General features: G+C 39.1%; 1 pseudogene; it reads left to right on the forward strand.

Annotated features, from left to right (window-relative positions):
* Nucleotides 1–5,932: 5,932 nt before the first annotated feature.
* LOC120878675 lies at nt 5,933–6,510 on the forward strand (annotated as a pseudogene).
* The last annotated feature ends 12,592 nt before the right edge of the window (nt 6,511–19,102 follow it).

The following is a 19,102-nucleotide window of genomic DNA, read 5'->3' on the forward strand; positions in this document are numbered from 1 at the left end:
TAGCTTCACAGTTAAGACATTTTAAGAAGATTTTAAGAAGATTCAAACATTTTAAGAAGATTTAATACCGATCCTCCTCAAATTCTTCCAAAAAATTGAAGAGGAGGGAATGTTTCCTAAGTCATTTTGCAAGGCTAGCACCATCTTGATACCAATACCAGATCAGTACAGCACACACATACAAAATTGCAGGTCAATATCTCTAATGAACAGAGATGGGAATACCTCAACATAATATTAGCAAACCAAATATGACAATATATTATAGTATCATAGACTGTGATCAAGAGGGATTTATTCCAGGGATGTAGGATGGTTCAAATGTCCTAAGCAACTAGATGATAATCAGATTAACAACATGAAATATAAAAATCAACTTATCATCTCAATAGGTACAGAAAAAGCTTTTAATAAGATTCAATGACTCATTCATGTTAAAACTCTCAACAAACAGTATATAAGGAATGTATCCCACATACTAAAGCTCATATATGAGAAATCCACAGCTAACTTCATACTCAATGGTGAAAAACTGAAAGCTATCCCTCTAAGATCTAGAGCAAGACAAAGATGCTAACTCTTGCCACTCTTATTCAACATAGTCTTAACCATAGTGTTTAGGCAAGGGAAAAGAAAAGCATCCAAACTTGGATGAAGAAGTAAAACTGTCATCATTTGCAGATAACATGAATATATATATGTATATATATATATGTAATGGCTTCCCAGGTGTTGCTTGTGGTAAAGAACCTATTTGGAAATGCAGAAGATATGAGAGAAGGAATGGAATGGAGGAGATATGAGAGAAGAGGGTTTGATCCTGGGTTGGGAAGATCCCCTGAAGGAGAGCATGGCAACCCAAATCAGTATTCTTGCCTGGAGACTCCCATGGACAGAGGAGCCTAGCAGGCTACAGTCCATGGGGTCACACAGAGTTGGATAAGACTGAAGTGACTTAGCATGTACAGACACACACACACACACACACACACACACACACACACACACACACACACGTGTATAACCCTAAAGTCTCCACCACAAACTGATAGAAATGATAAATGAATACAGTAAAATTTCAGGGTAGAAAATCAATATAAAAATCTGTTTAATTTCTATACACTAACAACAAACTAGCAGAATGAAAAATTAAGAAAGCAATCTCTATATCTTCTTTGGAGAAATGTCTATTTTGGTGTTCTGTCCAGTTTTTAAATTTTTTTTTAATTGAGCTCTACGAGCTGTTGTATATTTTCAAAATTAAGCACTTGGCTGCATTATTTGCAAATATTTTCTCCCATTCCATACATTGTCTTTTCATTTTCTTTATGGTTTACTTTTTGTGGCTCAGAGGTTGAAGCATCTGCCTGGAATGTGGGAGACCTGGGTTTGATCCCTGGGTCAGGAAGATCCCCTCGAGAAGGGCAACCCATTCCAGTTTTCTTGCCTGGAGAATCCCATGGACAGAGGAGCCTGGTGGGCTAGTCTACAGGGTCACAAAGAGTTGGACACGACTGAGTGACTTCACTTTCTTTCTTTCTTTCTTTCTGGCAAGTAGGTGAGTTTGACTAGGTTCCATTTATTTATTTTTGCTTTTATTTCCTTTGCCTTGGAAGACTGATCCAGGAAAGCATTGATATGATTTATCACACAGAATGTTTTGCCTCTGTTCTCTTCTAGGAATTTTATGTGCTGTGTTATATTTAAGTCTTTAAGCCATTTTGAGTTTATTTTTGTATATAGTGTGAGGATGTGTTCTAACTTCATTGATTTACATGAAGCCATTCAGCTTTCCCAACAACACTTGCTGAAAGGACTATCTTTTCTCCATTGTATATTCTTGCCTCCTTTATTGAAGATTAAATGATCTTAGTGAAAGTGAAAGTGAAGTCACTCAGTTGTGTCCGACTCTTTGCGACCCCATGGACTGTAACCTATCAGGCTCCTCTCTCCATGGGATTTTCCAGGTAATAGGACTGGAGTGGATTGCCATTTCCTTCTCCAGCGGATCTTCCTGACCCAGGGATCGGACCCAGGGATCGAACCCATGTCTCCCTCATTGTAGACAGATGCTTTACCATCTGAGCCACTACGGAAGTGATCTTAGGTGTGTGGATTTATTTCTAGGCTCTATTCTGTTCCATTGATGAATATGTCTGCTTTTTCTTTTGGCCAATACCATGTTGTTTTGATTAGTGTAGCTTTGTAGTAGTGTCTGAAGTCTAGTAAGTTTGTACCTTCAGTTTGTGTTCTTTTTCCTCAGGGTTGCTTTGACATACAGATGACCAATAGTCACATGGAAAGATACTCAACATTACTAATTATTAAAGAAATGTAAATCAAAACTGCAATGAGGTATCACCTCACACCAGTCAGAATTGCCATTATCAAAAGGTCTACAAATAATAAACACTAGAGAGGGTGTTCAAACTACCACACAATTGCACTCATCTCACATGCTAGTGAAGTAATGCTCAAAATTTTCCAAGTGAGGCTTCAACAGTACATGAACCGAGAAATTCCAGATGTTCTAGCTGGATTTAGAAAAGGCAGAGGAATCAGAGATCAAATTGCCAACATCTGTTGAATCATTGAAAATGCAAGAGAGTTCCAGAAAAACATCTACTTCTGCTTTATTGACTACACCAAAGCCTTTGCCTGTGTAGATCACAACAAACTGTGGAAAATTCTTCAAGAGATGGGAGTACCAGAACACCTTACCTGACTTCTGAGAAAACTGTATGCAGGTCAGGAAGCAACAGTTAGAACTGGACATGGGACAATGGATTGGTTCCAAATTGGGGAAGGAGTATGTCAATGCTGTATATTGTCACCCTGATTATTTAACTTATATGCAGAGTACATCATGTGAAATGCCAGGCTGGATGAAGCACAAGCTAGAATCATGATTGCCAGGAGAAATATCACTAACTTCAGATATGCAGATGACACCACCCTTATAGCAGAAAGTGAAGAGAAATTAAAGAGCCTCTTGACGAAAGTGAAAGAGGAGAGAGAAAAAGTTGGTTTAAAACTCAACATTCAAAAATAAAAAATCATGGCATGCGGTCCCATTACTTTATGGGAAATAGATGGGGAAACAATGGAAACAGTGACACACTTTATTTTCTTGGGCTCCAAAATCACTGCAGATGGTGACTGCAGCCATGAAATTAAAAGAAGCTTTCTCCTTGGAAGAAAAGTCATGATCAGCCTAGACAGTATATTAAAAAGCAGAGACATTACTTTGCCGACAAAGGTCCATCTAGTCAAAGCTAAGGGTTTTCCAGTAGTCATGTATGGATATGAGAGTTGTACCATAAAGAAGGCTGAGTGCCTAAGAATTGCTGCTTTTGAACTGTGGTGTTGGAGAAGACTCTTGAGAGTCCCTTGGGTGAAAGATGATCAAGATTGCTTTGGCTATTCGAGGTTTTTTGTATTTCCATACAAATTGTGAAATTATTTGTTCTAGTTCTGTGAAAAATACCGCTGGTAGCTTGATAGGGATTGCATTGAATCTGTAGATTGCTTTGGGTAGTATATTCATTTTGACTATATTGATTCTGCCAATCCATGAACATGGTATATTTTCCCATCTATTAGTGTCCTCTTTGATTTCTTTCATCAGTGTTTTATAGTTTTTGATATATAGGTCTTTAGTTTCTTTAGGTAGGTATATTCCTAAGAATTTTATTCTTTTCATTGCAATGGTGAATGGAATTGTTTCCTTAATTTCTTTTTCTACTTTCTCATTATTAGTGTACAGGAATGCAAGGGATTTCTGTGTGTTGGTTTTATATCCTGCAACTTTACTATATTCATTGATTAGCTCTAGTAATTTTCTGGTGGAGTCTTTAGGATTTTCCATGTAGAGGATCATGTCATCTACAAACAGTGAGAGTTTTACTTCTTCTTTTCCAATTTGGATTCCTTTTATTTCTTTTTCTGCTCTGATTGCTGTGGCTAAAACTTCCAGAACTATGTTGAATAGTAGTGGTGAAAGTGGGCACCCTTGTCTTGTTCCTGACTTAAGGGGAAATGCTTTCAATTTTTCACCATTGAGGATAATGTTTGCTGTGGGTTTGTCATATATAGCTTTTATTATGTTGAGGTCTGTTCCTTCTATTCCTGCTTTCTGGAGAGTTTTTATCATAAATGGATGTTGAATTTTGTCAAAGGCCTTCTCTGCATCTATTGAGATAATCATATGGCTTTTATTTTTCAATTTGTTAATGTGGTGAATTACATTGATTGATTTACAGATATTGAAGAATCCTTGCATCCCTGGGATAAAGCCCACTTGGTCATGGTATATGATCTTTTTAATGTGTTGTTGGATTCTGATTGCTAGAATTTTGTTGAGGATTTTTGCATCTATGTTCATCAGTGATATTGGCCTGTAGTTTTCTTTTTTGGTGGCATCTTTGTCAGGTTTTGGTATTAGGGTGATGTTGGCCTCATAGAATGAGTTTGGAAGTTTACCTTCCTCTGCATTTTCTGGAAGAGTTTGAGTAGGATAGGTGTTAGCTCTTCTCGAAAATTTGGTAGAATTCAGCTGTGAAGCCATCTGGACCTGGGCTTTTGTTTGCTGGAAGATTTCTGATTACAGTTTCAATTTCCATGCTTGTGATGGGTCTGTTAAGATTTTCTATTTCTTCCTGGTTCAGTTTTGGAAAGTTGTACTTTTCTAAGAATTTGTCCATTTTATTGGCATATCATTGCTGATAGTAGTCTCTTATGATCCTTTGTATTTCTGTGTTGTCTGTTGTGATCTCTCCATTTTCATTTCTAATTTTATTGATTTTATTCTTCTCCCTTTGTTTCTTGATGAGTCTAGCTAATGGTTTGTCAATTTTATTTATCCTTTCAAAGAACCAGCTTTTGGCTTTTTTGATTTTTGCTATGGTCTCTTTTGTTTCTTTTGCATTTATTTCAGTATTGTAAAGTAAAATAAAGTAAAAATAAAATTTAAGAAAAAGAAGAAAGACGATCAAACCAGTAAATCCTAAAGGAAATCAGTCCTGAATGTTCATTGGAAGGACTGATGCTGAAGCTGAACGCCAATACTTTGGCCACCTGATACAAAGGACGGACTCCTTGGAAAAGACCCTGATGCTGGCAAAGAATGAAGGCCAGAGGAGAAGGGGATGACAGAGGATGAGATGGTTGAATGGCATCACCAACTCAGTGGACATGAGTTTGAGCAAGCTCTGGGAGTTGGTGATGGACAGGGAAGCCTGGTGTGCTGCAGTCCATGGGGTCACAAAGAGTCAAACACAACTGAGTGACTGAGCTGAACTGAAGAGAGGATGTGGAGAAAAGAGAAGCCTCCTATTCCATGGAAAATAGTATGGAAATTCCTTAAAAACTAAAAATAGAGCTACTGTGTGATCCAGTGCTCCCACTTCTGGGCATATACTTGGACAAACCTATAATTCTAAAAGAGACATGTACCCCAATATTCACAGCAGCACTATTTATAATAGCTGAGACATGGAAACAATCTAAGTGTCCATTAACAGATGCATGGATGAAGAAGATGTGGTCTATATATACAGTGGAATATTACTCAGACAAAAAAGTGAAATAATGCCACTTTCAGAAACATGGTTGGACCTAGATATAATCATACTAAGTGAAGTAAGTAAGACAGAGAAAGGCAAATATTATATGTGGAACCTAAAAAATGATACAAATGTGCTTATTTACAAGATAGAAGCAGACTCGCAGACAGAAAACAAATATATGGTCACCAAAGGCGACAGGGTGGGGAGAATAAATTAGGAACTTGGGATTAACAGATACACATTATTATATATAAAATAGATAAACAACAAGGACCCACTGTATACCATGGGAAACTGTATTCAATATATCATAATAATCTATAATGAAAAAGCATCCAGGGAAGCGATCTGGTAGCCACAGCCAGGGCAGCAAGGGGATCCCTGAAGCTTTCAGATACTTTCAGCTAAGCAGGGATTTAACTGCCACCATGTCGAGCAAAAGAGCAAAGACCAAGGCCACCAAGAAGCACCCCCAGTGCACAACCTCCAATGTGGTGTCTATGTTCAACCAGTCACAGATTCAGGGGTTCAGGGAGGCGTTCAATATGATAGTTTAGAACAGAGATGGCTTCATCAACAATGAAGACTTGCATGATATGCTTGCCTCCCTGGGAAAAAATCCAACTGATGAGGATCTGGATGTCATGATGATGAGGCTCAGGGTTCCACAAACTTTGTCGTGTTTCTCACGAAGTTTGGTGAAAAGTTAAATGGTGCAGATCTGGAAGATGTCATCAGAAATGCTTTTACTTACTTTGTTGAAGCAACTGGCACCATTCAGGAGGATTACTTGAGACAGCTGCTGGCCACAATGGGAAACCGGTTTACAGGGGAGGAAATGGAGGAGCTGTACAGAGATGCACCTATTGACAAAAAGGTGAGTTTCCATTATATCACTTTCATGCACATCCTTAAGCATGGAACAAAAGGCCAAGATGACTGAGAACTTCAGATTCCAGTCAAACTTTCTTTTTGCCACTCTAAGTATTTCTGAGACTTTTTCCCAGAGCCTGTTACATGCCCTTAGCTTTACAGTTCTGCCTTTCTTGTTGTATTTATTCTCAGCCATTTGGGGAACATTCATCTCTATAATCAGACTGGATGTGGGATTTTCTGTCATCTTCAGAATAGAAAATAGGGTCATTTAACTTACCAGCTGCCCCCTACCCTCCCTGCCCCCAATAACTGCAGTCTACAGAGGCTTCACTGTGACTCAGTGGTAAAGAATCTGCCTTCAATGTGGGAGACCCAGGTTTCATCCTTGGGTGGGGAAGATCCCCTGGAGAAGGGAATGACCACCCACTCCAGTATTCTTGCCTGGAGAATCCCATGAACAGAGGAGCCTGGGAGGCTACAGTCCATAGGGTCACAAAGAGTCAGACATGATTGAACAACCAACACACACACAGAGTCAATATATCTTTTCAGAGAACGTTGGTCACTCAAATTTTTCTGAACCATAATCGAATGTTATGATAAAAAACCATTTGAAAAAGAATACATGTGTGTGTATACACACACACACACACACACACATATCTAAATCACTTTGTTGTATACCTGAAACTAGCACAACACTGTAAATCAACTATATTTCAATAAAACAAGAAAAAACTTACTTACAATCTCAAAAAATAAAAAAAAAATACCAGGAATAAATTTAAACACTAAAAACAACACCAGAAATGGTAAGATATTGCTGAAAAATAAGACACAAAAATGGGAAAATATTTTGTGCTCATGCATTAGAAGAATTAAACTGTTAAAAATATCCAATTTTTCCTATAATAGTTTATAGATTCAATGCAATCCCTATTAAAAACCCAATGACATTTTTCCCAGAAATATAACAGAAAATTTTAAATTTATTTACAACCATAAAAGACTGCAAATAGCCAAAGCAATTCTGAGAAAAAAGAACAAAGCTAGAGGCATCACGCACTCTACTTTTAAATTATAATACAAAGCTGAGTGAGTGCTAAGTCGCTTCAGTCATGTCTAACTCTCTGCAAACCTATGGACTGTAGTCCACCAGGTTCCTCAGTCCATGGGATTCTCCAGTCAAGAATACTGGAGGGGGTTGCCATGCACTCCTCCAGGGGATCTTCCCAGCCCAAGGATCAAACCTGTGTCTCTTACATCTCCTGCGTTGGCAGGCAGGTTCCTTACTGCTAGCACCACCTGGGAAGCCCACTACAAAGCTATATTTAACCAAAATAGCATGGTTTTGGCAGAAAACAGACACATGGATCAATGAAATATAATAGAAAGCCCAGAAATAAGTGCATACAAATACTGACAACTAATTTACAACAAAGGAGCAAAGAATATACAATGGAGATAGATAGTCTCTTCAGGAAATGATATTGGGAGAATGGGACTGCCATGAACAAAAGGAACTGAAGCAATATCTTACACCATAGACAAAACCTAACTCCAAATGGATTAAAGACTTGAATATAAGACCTGAAACCATAAAACTCTTAGGACAGAACATAAGCAATACATTGTCTGATATTGGTCTTAGCAATCTTTCTGGATTTGTCTTTTCAGACAAGGGAAACAAGCAAAAATAAACAAACGGAACTCCACCAGACTAAAAAGCTTCCACACAGAAAAAGAAACCATCAACAAGATGAAAAGACAGCCTACCAAATGGGAGATTATTAAAAAACCATATAATCAATGAAGGATTAATATAAAAAATACATAAAGAACTCACACAACTCAAGAACATCAGCAATAACAAAAACCAAAGCTAGTTAAAAATGGGTAGGGGATCTAAATAATAATTTTTCCAAGAAGAAAAATGACTCAAAGACACTTGAAAAGATGCTCAACATCACTAATTATTGGGGAAATGCAAGTCAAAACCACAGTTAGATATCACGTCACATCCATAAGAATAGCTGTTATCAAAAAGGTTAGAAATAGCAAGTGCTGGACAGTATGTGGAGGAAAAGGAACCTTCATAAATTGTTGATGGAAATGTATATCGGTGCAGCCAATGTGGATAACAATATGGAGAGTCCTCAAAATATTAAGAATAGAACTTCTGTATGACCTAGCTGTTTCACTTCTGGGTATTTATCTTAGGATATGAAAACCCTAATTCAAAACTATGCCTGCATCTCTATGTTCATTGCAACATTGTTTACAATAGCCAAGATATGGAAACAACCTCACTGTCCATATGGATGAACAGATTCCACACTGGAATACTACTCAGCCATAAAAAGATGAAATTGTGCCATTTGTGACACATAGATGGGCCTTGAGGGTATTATACTAATGATATAAGTCAGATGGGGAAAGAAAAATACCATATGACCACACTTGTATGTGGAATTTTAAAAAATAAATAAAATGAACAAACAAAACCCAGGGAGCAGAATAGTGGTCACCAAAGGGAAAGGGGAGAGGGAAGGAGGTGTAGTGATAAAAGGGGTTAACCATATGGTAATGGATGGACAACAAACCAGGTGGTGAGCACCCTGCCGTGTAAGGAGAAGTATAGTGAATCATGAATTATGGACTGTTATTAGCCAGTGTTGCTGTTGTGTGGTCACTAAGTAGAGTCTGACTCTTTGCGAACACGTGGACTACAGCACAGCAGGCTTCCCTGTCCTTCATTGTCTCCTGGAGTTTGCTCATATTTATGTCCACTGAGTTGGTGATGCCATCCAACCATCTCATCCTCTGCCTGCCATCCCCTTCTCCTCCTGCCCTCAATCTTTCCCAGCATCAGGGTCTTTTCCAATGAGTTAGCTCTTCGCATCAGGTGGCCAAAGTATTGGAGCTTCAGCTTCAGCATCAGTCTTTTCAATGAATATTCAGGGTTGATTTCCTTTAGGATTGATTGGTTTGATCTCCTTGCAGTCCAAGGGACTCTCAAGAGTCTTCTCCAACACCACAGCGCAAAAGCATCAATTCTTCAGCACTCAGCCTTCTTTTTGGTCTAACTCTCACTTTTGACCATGAACAGTGTGAAAAGCCAGTGGTACCTCAATTAAAAAAAAAAAAGATTCGCTTGAATACTACTGACATATTTTGAATCATGCTTTTTAGTTACTTTCAAGGTGAATTTTATGCCTTCTTGTGATTAGTTACTTCAGTGTGCACAGAATTTTGGAACTGAAGATGCTTCTAAAGGGCTTTTTCACTTTGTTGAGCACATGCAATGCTTTCTTAAAGGAAATCATTAGGTTGGAAGTCTGCATAACTCAATTGTTTTTGCACTTCACAATATATGTCTTGCTGATCAGAGTACATCATTTTCCTGTGTCCTTTTCAATGCTCAGTTCAGTTCAGTTCAGTCACTCAGTTGTGTCCGACTCTTTGTGACCCCATGAATTGCAGCATGCCAGGCCTCCCTGTCCATCACTAACTCCTGGAGTTCACTCAGACTCACGTCCATTGAGTCAGTGATGCCATCCAGCCATCTCATCCTCTGTCGTCCCCTTCTCCTCCTGCCCCCAATCCCTCCCAGCATCAGAGTCTTTTCTAATGAGTCAGCCCTTCGCATGAGGTGGCCAAAGTACTGGAGTTTCAGCTTTAGCATCATTCCTTCCAAAGAAATCCCAGGGCTGATCTCCTTCAGAATGGACTGGTTGTATCTCCTTGCAGTCCAAGGGACTCTCAGGAGTCTTCTCCAACACCACAGTTCAAAAGCATCAATTATTCAGCACTCAGCCTTCTTCACATTCCAACTCTCACATCCATACATGACCACTGGAAGAACCATAGCCTTGACTAGACGGACCTTAGTCGACAAAGTAATGTTTCTGCTTTTGAATATGCTATCTAGGTTGTCATAACTTTTCTTCCAAGGAGTAAGCATCTTTTAATTTCATGGCTGCAGTCACCATCTGCAGTGATTTTGGAGCCCAGAAAAATAAAGTCTGACACTGTTTCTACTGTTTCCCCATCTATTTCCCATGAAGTGATGGGACCAGATGCATGATCTTTGTTTTCCGAATGTTGAGCTTTAAGCCAACTTTGTCACTCTCCTCTTTCACTTCATCAAGAGGCTTTTTAGTTCCTCTTCACTTTTTGCCATAAGGGTGGTGTCATCTGCATATCTGAGGTTATTGATATTTCTCCCGGCAATCTTGATTCCAGCTTGTGTTTCTTCCAGTCCAGCATTTCTCATGATGTACTCTGCATATAAGTTAAAAAAGCAGGGTGACAATATAAAGCCTTGAAGTACTCCTTTTCCTATTTGGAACCAGTCTGTTGTTCCATGTCCAGTTCCAACTGTTGCTTCCTGACCTGCATACAGATTTCTCAAGAGGCAGGTCAGCTGGCCTGGTATTCCCATCTCTTTCAGAATTTTCCAGTTTACTGTGATCCACACAGTCAAAGGCTTTGGCATAGTCAATAAAGCAGAAATAAATGTTTTTCTGGAACTCTCTTGCTTTTTCGATGATCCAGCAGATGTTGGCAATTTTATCTCTGGTTCCTCTGCCTTTTCTAAAACCAGCTTGAACATCAGGAAGTTCACGGTTCACATATTGTTGAAGCCTGGCTTGGAGAATTTTGAGCATTACTTTACTAGTGTGTGAGATGAGTGCAATTGTGTAGTAGTTTGAGCATTCTTTGGCATTGCCTTTCTTTGGGATTGGAATGAAAACTGACCTTTTCCAATCCTGTGGCCACTGCTGAGTTTTCCAAATTTGCTGGCAGGTTGAGTGCAGCACTTTCACAGCATCATCTTTCAGGATTTGAAATAGCTCCACTGGAATTTCATCACCTCCACTTGCTTTGTTCGTGGAGATGCTTTCTAAGGCCCACTTGACTTCACATTCCAAGATGTCTGGCTCTAGATTAGTGATCACACCATCGTGATTATCTGGGTCATGATCTTTTTTGTACAGTTCTTCTGTGTATTCTTGCCACCTCTTCTTAATATCTTCTGCTTCTGTTAGGTCCATCTCATTATTGTCCTTTATCGAACCCATCTTTGCATGAAATGTTCCCTTGGTATCTCTAATTTTCTTGAAGAGATCTCTAGGCTTTCCCATTCTGTTGTTTTCCTCTATTTCTTTTCATTGATCACTGAAGAAGGCTTTCTTATCTGTTCTTGCTGTTCTTTGGAACTTTGCATTCAGATGCTTTTATCTTAACGCTCACCTCAAGAATTCCAAGCCTCAGTTTGTCAAATGCAGCAGCAAGTACTGTCGCTACTTATGTTGTTGTTTTAGTTGCTAAGTTTTGTCCTACTCTATGCAACCCCATGAACTGTACCCCACCAGACTCCTCTGTCCCTGGGGTTTCCCAGGCAAGATACTAGAGTGGGTTGCCATTTCCTTCTCCTGGGGATCTTCCTGACCCAGTGATCAAACCCACATCTCCTGTATTGGGAGGTGGATTGTTTACTGCTAAGCCATTATGAACGCCCTAATAAAACATGTTACTAATACTAAATATGTGTTACATACACCATGCTAAGTACCGTTCCAAGTACTTTCAGTACATTGTTGATTAATCTTCAACAAAAGACTTATAAAACAAGGTATATTGTTTTTCCCATTTAGTAGATGAGGAATTTCAGGCACAGTGAGGATAACTGCACAGATCATTCAGAGAAGTCAGGGTTAGATCTACAGAACTTCAAGTGAATCAGAAAGCTCTGATTTTATGTAAAATCTTCAGGTTTGTTAACGTTGGTAACTAGCTCATAAATTTTAAATATTGTGTGGATCAACAAAATCCCGGCAAAAGCCAATGTATCTGCCCACTGAATGCAGTATGCGGTATGCATTCAGTTTTTTGACTTAAGACTTTTAGGATTTTTTGCTCACTTACATCTTCCAAGTACTCCTGTCTTTGCTTATCACTGCTGCCTCTTCTTCATCTTTCTATGAGCCGTTTATCATACTCTGATATCTACATTATTAAATTGAGTTTTTTCATGTGTTTCTTCTTACATTTCTGCAATTTAAAAGGACAAATAAGTGCAATTGAAGGAGGGAGACTATGGGCAATGGAAATTTGTTTATTTATCAAAAAAAATTCACATATAAGTAAACCCATGCACATATTCAAGGGTGAACTGTACACTGAAATAAATTTATGAAGATAAGGAAAATGAAAATATTCTGAGGTGAATCAGGAAATCTTATAAAGAAGCTGTTCCTTGCCTCTTACCCTCTAACAGGTTTTTGGGGGTGAATTTCTGCAGTGCTGTCTCATTAGTGGGGTACATTGTTTATTGTAGGCTTATGTTATCTCTCATCTTCATCCTGTTGTCTGTAGCCTCCTTTTAGAGTTTGAAAACCCCTCATTTGAAGTCCTTCCCCATGCTCTTTCTTGTGTGACATTGGTCATATTTATGCTCTTTTCTTCCTTTCTTTTTTTTGCATATATATTGTTAGTGGTACTAGTCTTCACATTTCATCTGCACTTTAATTGGAATATTTCATTTGAATCTTTAGGCTTGTCAGTTTTATGCTGTCTTGCTCACAACATCCAGCAGAGAAATCAGTCCCATCAGTTCTTTCCTCTCCGAATTGACATGGTTGAAGTGCTCTATAGGAAAGGTAGGCTTTTAGTCCAGAAATAGAGAGCATATTCATGAACTGAAGGGCTGGTGTGTGACCTGCAAAACCAAAAACAGGATTGACTAAACTGGGACATCTCTGCCTCTTCCTGCTGCACTAAAATAGAATCTATACAGGTGACCCCATTTGTAGTCTGCTGTTTGAGGGCTTTGTGATAAGCGCTAAATAATTTCAGGGAATATTATCTAAATGATTGTAGGATTTAAAAGTATATATATTTCTGGAATTCCTCTAAATGTATAACTGATGCTACATTATAATTTTTAAAAGATATCATTGTTGACTTTTTTTTGTAGTTCAAACATCCCCCCTCAATTTTTGTGAATGATCCCTTTTTATTCATATCCGATAATGTTAGCCAACCAAATATATAGAATAATACATTATATTTTATCTGTATGTTCCCAATATTCTATTTATAGTTGTTTCATACTTAGAGGGGGGAAAAAAGACTTTTAAGGCCAAAGAAAAATGCTGGAGGCAAAGCAGAAAGGAAGCTCCTAAAGCTCTTCCTGCATCAGGATTTTGCAAGCAACTCGATGAGAAACTGCCCAGGAGCTAAGAATGATTTTTACATTTTTAGATGGTTGAACAAAATCAAAGGAAGAATAAAGTCCATGACATGTAGAAATTATATAAGATTCCAGTTGCAGTGTCTATCATGTTGTACTGGATTTGTGTGTAGTCGATGGCTACTTTCAAGTTTTAACAACTGAGTTCAGTAATTGCACAGGTGACCATGTGGCTCTCAAAGACTAAAATATTGATCATCTGACCATTTCCAAAAATCTTTCTGATTCCTAACCCACAGTAACTTTTTTTTGCTATAATATTTTATTCTTAATTTACAAAAATCAGTGTATTTGATGGATTGCCAACTCATTCTCATCTAATCCAGCTACAAGTTTTTGCACCCCAGATCATTCATTTACATGTAGGTGCTCTGCAAAATTATTTTCAATCTTAAAGCAAACTCTTTATCCCTATTTCTGTCTCTGTTTGTGCAGAAAACATCTCGAGGCTGCACCCAGACTTTGGCAAAATGGGGAAGAGACAGAAGTGAGATTGGTCTTGGGAAATACTCCCAGTGTGCCACAATACTCTCTTTTATTGAGCCTCCACAGCCCTTGACGGAAGTCATTTAAACTGCCAGCTTGCTGCCAGCAATAATAAATAGCACATAAGGTGATATGTAATGCAAATTCCACACTCATTATACTGGCATACAATGCCTGCTACAACCTATTCTTCTTGTGTTGTCTTCCATATCTTTCACTTCTGACATAACAAGCTTCTCGTTCCTCCCCATATGACTTTCGCCTTTCCACTGACTCAATCGACTTGAGTTTGGGCCAGTTATGGGAGGTGGTGAAGGACAGGGAGGCCAGCTGTGCTGCAGTCATTGGGGTCACAAAGAGTTGGACACGATTGAACGACTGAATAACAACAACTGGACCTCCCTGATCATCATCATTATTTCTGATTTTTAATCTACTCAAAATTTGAGATGCCATCAATCTATGGTTCAGATCATATATCATCTTGATTCATTTCATTTCAATGGTATGAAAATTTAATGTCTTCAAGACCAGAAACTGGTTGAAGAGTTTTCATGTCCACTTAGCTCAGTTCAGTTCAGTTCTGTTCAGCCACTCAGTCATGTCTGACTCTTTGTGACCCCATGGACTGCAGCACGCCAGGCTTTCTTGTCCATCACTCCCAGAGCCTACTCAGACTCATGTCCATCGAGTCAGTGATGCCATCCAACCATCTCATTTTCTGTCTTTTCTCCTCCCACCTTCAATCTTTCCCAGCATCAGGGTCTTTTCCAATGAGTCATTTTCTTCACATCAGACGGCTAGTTTTGGAGTTTCAGCTTCAGCATCAGTCCTTCAAATGAATATTCAGGAGTGATCTCCTTTAGGATGGACTGGTTGGATCTTCTTGCAGTCCAAGGGACTCTCAAGAGTCTTCTCCAACACCACAGTTCAAAAGCATCAATTCTTCGGCACTCAGCTTTCTTTTTAGTCCAACTCTCACATCCATACATGACTACTGGAAGAAGCATAGCTTTGATAAGATGGATGGTTGTTGGCAAAGTAACATCTCTGCTTTTTAATATGCTGTCTAGGTTGGTCATAGCTTTTCTTCCAAGGAGCAAGTATCTTTTAATTTCATGGCTGCATCACCATCTGCAGTAATTTTGGAGCCCAAGAAAATTAATCCTATCATTGTTTCCATTGTTTCCCCAACTATTTGCCATGAAGTAATGGGACCAGATGCCATGATCTTCGTTTTCTGAATGTTGAGCTTTAAGCCAACTTTTTCACTCTCCTCTTTCACTTTCATCAAGAGGCTCTTCAGTTCCTCTTCACTTTCTATCATAAGAGTGGTGTCATCTGCATATCTGAGGTTATTGATATTTCTCCCGGGAATCTTGATTCCAGCTGTGCCTCATCCATCCTGGCATTTCACATGATGTACTCTGCATATAAGTTAAATAAGCAGAGTGACAATACACAACCTCAATGTACTTCTTTCCCAGTTTGGAAAAGGAGTCTGTTGTTCTATGTCCAGTTCTAACTGTTGCTTCTTGACCTGCATACAGATTTCTCAAGAGGCAGGTAAGGTGGTCTGGTATTACCATCTCTTGTCCACTTATTCCTCATTAGATAAATGCCCAAACCATGCTTAGCTATGACCTTTATATTATTGGTCTTAGGTTTAGGGGTAGAAAACTGAACAATCTTGGGTGCCATTCTGGTTTTGTTTATGTTTGATTCATGGAATAAAAAATATATAAAATACAGAGAATTAAAGGCTCCCAACCCCAGCCACTGGAGATGATGTCTATTTTTAGGGGATAAAAGGGCAGAAGTTGTGGTTTCTGATGAGACTATTCACATGCTCCTTGAGTATTAATCCCATTAATTCTTAACAGGAAGCAAAGTTTCAAGTGAATCCTTAAACTAATAGAAAGGATTAGCCTGGAAAACAGAACTTTAAGAGGGAAATTTGGACTTATTAGCAGTTCTGCATTTTTATTTGCTTTATTTTAAACTATTTTTGTTTCCTGATTCATTGGTTTCTGCTTTTATCTCAATTTCTGTTGTAGTTCCTCTGTTTTGTTTTTTATTTATTTTTCATTTTTTGGCCACACTACCTGTCACATGGGATCTCAGGTTCATGACCAGGGATCAGACTTGCATGCCCTGCATTGGAAGTGCAGAGTCTTAACCACTGGACCACCATGGAGGTCCCCGTTAGCCCCATCTTACAGACAGAGTGGAAACATCTCCATATTTACTATAAGATTCAGGATATAAAACCTGGGCTTCCCTACTCACAATCACTCTTTGCCTGTGACTTACTGATACATCATTTTAAAGTTATCTGATTTCACAGTGGTTCACAGTATGAGAAATACCTGTAACATATAATCCTGGCAGGTTACCTAGTGAGTCAACCGACTTTAGTTCAGTTCAGTTCAGTTCAGTCGCTCAGTCATGTCCAATTCTCTGCGATCCCATGAATCGCAGCAAACCAGGCCTCCCTGTCCATCACCAGCTCCCGGAGTTCACTCACACTCATGTCCATCGAGTCGGTGATGCCATCCAGCCATCTCATCCTCTGCCGTCCCCTTCTCCTCCTGCCCCCAATCCCTCCCAGTATCAGTCTTTTCCAATGAGTAAACTCTTTGCATGAGGTGGCCAAAGTACTGGAGCTTCAGCTTCAGCGTCATTCCTTCCAAAGAACACCCAGGACTGATCTCCTTTAGAATGGACTGTTTGGATCACCTTGCAGTCCAAGGGACTCTCAAGAGTCTTTTCCAACACCGTAGTTCAAAATCATCAATTCTTCGGTGCTCAGCTTTCTTCACAGTCCAACTCTCACATCCATACGTGACCACTGGAAAAACTATAGCCTTGACTAGACAGACCTTTGTTGGCAAAGTAATGTCTCTGCTTTTGAATATGCTATCTAGGTTGGTCAAAACTTTCCTTCCAAGGAGTGTCTTTTAATTTCAACCAAGTTAATTACCTAAAAATCTGTCATATTTTATGGCATTGTTAATACTTCCAACTCAATCTCATAGCTATATTTATATTACAGAAGAACCTTTTGTATCTTATTATAGTCTCCTGTTTTTAGTGAAAACATGCAAACATGTCACAGAAAACAGATGGGTGCAGTGATCTTTGATATGCCCTGTTTCAGAACAATGGTCATATTTTGATTAATATTATTTATTACAATAAGAAAATAATTATATAGCAAGGTGATAGCAAGTTGGGGATTTTCTTTAAAATATGCCGTAGAAAACTGCAAATTCTACTTTTAAGTTAAGTTTTTATTATACCTTCTAACTCTGCCAGGAAGAATTCCTTATTTATCTTTTCTGCTTCACAATGTTTTGTTAGTAATAGTAGTTAGTGTATTGTTCAGTTCAGTTTAGTTCAGTCGCTCAGTCGTGTCCCTCTCTTTGCGACCCCATGAATCATGGCACGACAGGCCTCCCTGTCCATCACCAACTCCCAGAGTTTACCCAAACTCATGTCCATTGAGTTGGTGATGCCATTCAGCCATATCATCCTCTGTCATCCCCTTCTCCTCCTGCCCCCAATCCCTCCCATCATCAGGGTCTTTTCCAATGAGTCAACTCTTTGCATCAGGTGGACAAAGTATTAGAGTTTCAGCTTTAGCATCATTCCTTCCAAAGAAATCCCAGGGCTGATCTCCTTCAGAATGGACTAGTTGGATCTCCTTGCAGTCCAAGGGACTCTCAAGAGTCCTCTCCAACACCACAGTTCAAAAACATCAATTCTTCGGCGCTCAGCTTTCTTCACAGTCCAAATCTCATATCCATATATGATTACTGGAAAAACCATAGCCTTGACTAGACGGACCTTAGTCGACAAAGTAATGTTTCTGCTTTTGAATATGCTATCTAGGTTCGTCATAACTTTCCTTCCAAGGAGTAAGCATCTTTTGATTTCATGGCTGCAATCTCCATCTGCAGTGATTTTGGAGCCCCCCCCCCCCAAAAAAAAAGTCTGACACTGTTTCCACTGTTTCCCCATCTATTTCCCATGAACTAATGGGACCAGATGCCATGATGTTAGTTTTCTGAATGTTGAGCTTTAAGCCAACTTTTTCACTCTCCTCTTTCACTTTCATCAAGAGGCTTTTTAGCTCCTCTTCACTTTCTGCCATTAGGGTGGTATCATCTGCATATCTGAGGTTATTGATATTTCTCCCAGCAATCTTGATTCTAGCTTGTGCTTCTTCCAGCCCAGCATTTCTCTTGATGTACTCTGCATATACGTTAAATAAGCAGGGTGACAACATACAGCCTTCCTATTTGGAACCAGTCTGTTGTTCCATGTCCAGTTCTGTTGCTTCCTGACCTGCATATAGGTTTCTCAAGAGGCAAGTCAGGTGGTCTGGCATTCCCATCTCTTTCAGAATTTTCCACAGTTTATTGTGATCCACACAGTCAAAAGCTTTGGCATATTCAATAAAGCAGAAATAGATGTTTTTCTGGAACTCTCTTGATTTTTCAATGATCCAGTGGATGTTTGCTATTTGATCTCTTGTTCCTCTGCCTTTTCTAAAACCAGCTTGAACATCTGGAAGTTCATGAGTCACGTATTGCTGAAGCCTGGCTTGCAGTATTTTGAGCATTACTTTACTAGCATGTGAGATGAGTGCAATCGTGTGGTAGTCTGAGCATTCTTTGGCATTGCCTTTCTTTGGGATTGGAATGAAAACTGACCTTTTCCAGTCCTGTGGCCACTGCTGAGTTTTCCAAATGTGCTGGCATATTGAGTGCAGCACTTTCACAGCATCATCTTTCAGGATTTGAAATACCTGAGCTGTAATTCCATCAGCTCCACTAGCTTTGTATTGTATCCTAATATATATTTCTGTCTTCTCAGGACTATGAGCTTCTGGAAGAATATATGGCATATA

Source organism: Oryx dammah, unplaced genomic scaffold (genome assembly GCF_014754425.2).
Source record: "Oryx dammah isolate SB20612 unplaced genomic scaffold, SCBI_Odam_1.1 HiC_scaffold_19, whole genome shotgun sequence".
NCBI classification, from domain to species: domain Eukaryota; kingdom Metazoa; phylum Chordata; class Mammalia; order Artiodactyla; family Bovidae; genus Oryx; species Oryx dammah.